The sequence below is a fragment of the Siphateles boraxobius genome, unplaced genomic scaffold (assembly GCF_051911475.1).
Source record: "Siphateles boraxobius isolate OS27281-9 unplaced genomic scaffold, OSU_SipBor_1 29, whole genome shotgun sequence".
Taxonomy (NCBI): domain Eukaryota; kingdom Metazoa; phylum Chordata; class Actinopteri; order Cypriniformes; family Leuciscidae; genus Siphateles; species Siphateles boraxobius.
This window is the reverse complement of record NW_027508908.1, coordinates 8,327,501-8,332,420: the sequence shown is the minus strand read 5'-3', so window position 1 is coordinate 8,332,420 and position 4,920 is coordinate 8,327,501. Positions and strand designations below refer to the sequence as shown.

The 4,920-nt window shown below is 45.7% G+C and overlaps 1 long non-coding RNA gene across 1 annotated transcript; it reads right to left on the bottom strand.

Annotated features, from left to right (window-relative positions):
• Nucleotides 1-2,562: 2,562 nt before the first annotated feature.
• Nucleotides 2,563-4,848, bottom strand: LOC143753739 (uncharacterized). Its single transcript, XR_013207810.1, has 3 exons — nucleotides 4,441-4,848; nucleotides 3,709-3,783; nucleotides 2,563-3,631 (listed from the first exon to the last, which is right to left on the bottom strand). It is a non-coding gene; the product is annotated as an uncharacterized LOC143753739 (long non-coding RNA).
• Nucleotides 4,849-4,920: the final 72 nt, after the last annotated feature.

Below are 4,920 nucleotides of genomic sequence, written 5' to 3'. Positions count from 1 at the left end.
ACCTTACATTAACTGTACACAGTTACACTAAAATATATATTTTTTAAAAACCTATAGCGGGAGCACTTCGCAAACACGTCTGCCACGCTGGGCGCCATCCCAGATAGCAAAAAATATCGGCACGGCTTCTTTTTGCCGCCAGCCCCAAACTGTCGGCTATAGGTGCGCCCCGCTGGCGGAGATGAAACGTTTGCCGCCGAATACGTCACTCCCATTTCTTGCGAGATGCCGCCGGCGAACAGCCGCCGGGCCGCCGACTTCATTCTCTCTGGCGGTTGCCGCCGTCTAAATGAACCGCGGCCGGCTGGCGGCAAGCCGCTTTGAAATCGTCCAGCCATGTCATTGGCATGAGTGGAACTGACAGCATTTTAACTTTCACATTTAAAGCGATTATAATTATTATGTGAATTATATCAAATTTTGTTGTTGTTGTTGCTCCAAAGTCATTAGGATTTATAACAGATTTGACTCAGTCTGATTCCATGATAAGGTTTAGGAAAATACATTTAAATTACGTTGAAACTCTGAAGCGATTCAGTGATATGCCTATGTAAAATATATAGAATTATTTTAGTCACTTAAGGTGACAATTCTTTACATTTCTTTGATTTATGCACAATTGAGATGCATAAATAGTCCAAAAAGAATTCCTTTTGTAAAACTTACTTGGCAATAAATATCTTTCTGATTAGGTTTTAAAATAAATATTTCACTCATGGTATGAACAATTTAGCAGAATAAATGGATGAAGTTAGACTTTTCACCAATGCCTGAAATCAGTGAACAGTGAAAGACATCTGCAACTTGGCCAAAAGCTTGGGTATGCTTTAGATTTTTTTTATTAATTTGCAACCATGGTAATATTTATAATAAACATGAAAATCCCTGTTTTGACCTGAAAGATAAAGTGAAATATTTAGAAATATTTTGTCTCTCTGTCACCCCAGGAAATTTCGTTTATGTCTTTCATTTTTTTACAAGCTCGATTTTTTTATTTATTTGACCTTTTACAGGTATAAGGGATTAATTTGCAATTGCGAGTTTTGCAATCTGTACAAATGTTTAAGAAAGTATTAAAGCACAAACAGAGAAGTACCTCCACCGGCCGAGAGGGGCAGTACCTAAAAAACGGAAGCAGATTTACCAACACAACAGTGGCCACTCGTCACACGATTTCAGTATTTGGAGAGGATATCCTATCTAGTCATTGACTACGATCTTTAAAGTAAGTACATTTTTCCTTTTTGTGTAACGCAATATTATGTTCATTTTTTACATTTTTTGTTCATCTTTTTCAAATATGTTCTTGCCTTACTAGTCAAGCTAGTAAGTTAGCCTTGTTTACAAAGTTTCCGTCATGTTTCTGACATAGCTAACGTTAGTTAGGCTAACGTTAGCAGTTCCGCATCACAATCCGTACAGCGGCGCTTCCGTAACATGAATCCGTACAGTGACCTTTTGAATCAAATGTACAATGAATCACTTCCAGGTCAAATAAAGTTATATATACCTTTGGAAACTGTGTTTTTTCATATTTGATCTTCTTCACTCATTGTCGAAGTCCACGCCCTTTGAAGACGACATTTCAGCGGTAAGTACAAGGACACCCGAGTGACGTTTAAAAATGGCGGTGGGCGGGGATCTCGCGTAGACTCCGGTGAAGGAGGGAAGAGAGTCAGCGAATGAAATGAATGAAGTTTTGGTCATGTGGTCTATAGTATTGAAGTTAAACGTAATGGTTATTGGTGTTGAACATTTTTAACCTAAAATGTGTGTTATAAGGTTAATAAAACCCTATTTTAAACAGCGGTTTAAAAACTATGTTCACGAGGTCTTGGAAACGACCTGAGGTGACTGAACGCGCCATTTTTCGTAATGAACAATATTTTGCAGATCAGCGATATAAGGACGTTAAAGTCAACCAAAGAGTCAAATCTGAAGTAAATTGTGTCATAATGAAATCTAACTACTATAAGACACCCTGCACGATGAGGTAGGGTGTCCATAAACAAAGTTAAAGCTAGCAGCTTAAGCAGAAGAAACTGCACTTTGACGGGCGCTAGAAACAGCTTTTGCTAAACGCTTTTTTACCGCCCATAGCAGTAATTAATGTAAGTCCCCCAGGACAAATGTAAACATCTTGTTTTTTCAACCCAGTGATCTCAAATATCTAGCTAATGAATACATGAATGAACAGTGTTATACCCATTTTATTAAGTTTATATACATAGTTATAATGTAAACCACCCCAGGAAAAATTTAAACATTTTGCTTCAACCCAGTGATCTCAAATAACTAGCTAATGAATAAATACATAATTAATTAATAAATAAATAACTAGCTAATGAATAAATGAATGAACAGTGTTATACCCATTTTATTAAGTTTATATACATAGTTATAATGTAAACCACCCAGGAAAAATTACACATTTTGCTTCAACCCAGTGATCTCAAATAACTAGCTAATGAATAAATGAATGAACCGTGTTATACCCATTTTATTAAGTTTATATACATAGTTATAGTGATCTCAAAGAACTAATGAACAGGCGAATGAATGAACCATATATTCTTTATTTTTTAAAATCAAACAAAACAGAAAACTCAAGTCTTTTGTGTGCGTTTTCAGAAAATGCCAAAACAAAACAAAACGTATAAAAAATGGTCCGAAGAGGACATGAAGGCGGCCCTGGAGGAACTGGAGGCAGGGCAGAGCCTGAGAACGGTGGGGGTCCGCTACGGCATCCCCCACAACACTCTTCAGGACCATCGGCGAGGCCGCTACGCCTACCAGCCCCACCCCAGCCGTGCCCTCCTCCCGGTGGAAGAGGCATCTTTAGTTGCTTATATCATTTGGATGGGCAGGCACGGCTTCCCCGTGACAAGGGCCGTAGCGACGTTGATGGCCACTGCTATTGTCAAGGCCTCAGGACGCCAGACAATGGTGAACTTTGAACATGGGCTGAGCCGTATGTGGTGGTGCCGTTTCCGGGAACGCCACCCGGAGCTGTCGGCCAGGACCCCCGACCCCCTGGACCGGCAGAGGGTTTTCGGTGTGACGGTGCCTCGTGTGGAGGCACTCTTCAACATATTGGAGCCCATGTTTGCCGGGAAGAGCTGGCATGATCGTCCTCACCTGGTGTTCAATTGTGATGAAACAGGCTTTGGGGATAAACAAAAAAGCAGGAAGGAGAAGGTGTATGCACAGAGGGGACAAAAACATGTGTATCGCCAAACTGTGGTCACAAGGGAGCACATCAGCGTCCACTGCTGTGCTAGCGCGGCAGGTGTGAGCATCCCCCCCATGATTATATATGGCCAATGCTTGCCCAGTAACAGTTATGCGCTAGATGGCCCCCCCAACGCCCTGTATGCCATCAGTGAGAAGGGCTACATGGATGGGCCCCTGTTCGTGAGGTGGATCGAACATTTTCTGAAGCATGCTCCGGCAGAGCGTCCACTACTGCTAACTTGCGACCAACACGAGACCCATATGTCCAAGGACGTGGTGGACCTCTGTCGGGGCAATGGTGTGGAGGTGGTGTGCCTGCCAAGCCACACTACCCATGCCCTTCAGCCCCTCGATGTGTCCCTCTTCGGGCCACTGAAAGAGGCCTTCACCAAGCTGGCTACAAATATGGGACTGGTTAGAGGAGACCTTGTCCTGGGGAAAAAGCATTTTTCTTCAATATTAAAATTTGCTTACCCAAAGGCGGCCACCGTGGAGAACATAAAGAAGGGGTTCCGGCTGACAGGTTTGTTCCCCCTGAACAGGCACGCACTGGAGGACAGTGATCAGGTACAAACAAAATAACAAAAAATAGACACTGCATAGGCTAAATACAATAGAAACAATGCAAACAATAATAAGATAATATATCTTTATATTATAAAAATAGGCCCAGATATACTAATATCTTTATCTCCTCTAATTTACATTTCAGATGATGATCATCCCTCCAGTGGCAGTCCACCCAGCCCCTCCTGCCACCACCATCACCACGGCCCAGATCCACGCAGCCCCTCCTGCCACCACCATCACCACGGCCCAGATCCACCCAGCCCCTCCTGCCACCACCATCGCCACGGCCCAGATCCACACAGCCCCTCCTGCCACCACCATCGCCACGGCCCAGATCCACCCAGCCCCTCCTGCCACCACCATCACTACGGCCCAGATCCACCCAGCCCCTCCTGCCACCACCATCACCACGGCCCAGATCCACCCAACCCCTCCTGCCACCACCATCGCCACGGCCCAGATCCACACAGCCCCTCCTGCCACCAGCATCGCCAGGGCCCAGATCCACCCAGCCCCTCCTGCCACCACCATCACCACGGCCCAGATCCACCCAGCCCCTCCTGCCACCACCATCGCCACGGCTCCTCCCGACAGCATATCAGTGCCAGTTGTTGCTGGCTGTGTAGAGTGCCCCACCTGCCATCGGCCACCAAATCCTTTGATCGCGGCTGGAATTATCCCGGCGGGGCTCGCCCACATCCTGGTCCCGCCACGCTTTGACCAATCGGCCCGGAGGAGGCGGCGGCAGCAGGTTCCTGCTGGAGCACGCTGCATTACCAGTGACGAGTTTGCATCTCACCAAGCTGAGAAGGAGAGGGAAGAGAGGGAGAAGCAGGAGGCGAAGAGAAGGAGGATGGAGGAAGTCAAGGAAAGGAAAGCATTGATGGAGGAAGAGAAGAAGAGGAAGCAGAGAGAGAAGGAGCAGAGAGAGAGGGAGAAGGCGCAGAGAGAGAGGGTGAAGGAGCAGAGAGAGAGACAGAAGCAGAGGGAGAGGGAACAAGAGAGAGAAAGAATACGGAGAGAGAGGGAGCAGGAGTGGCTCCAAAATGATATCTGTGCAGCTTGCAAGCAGCCAAGCCCCCCAGGAACTGCAACAGAGACAGTGGAGTGGGTGCA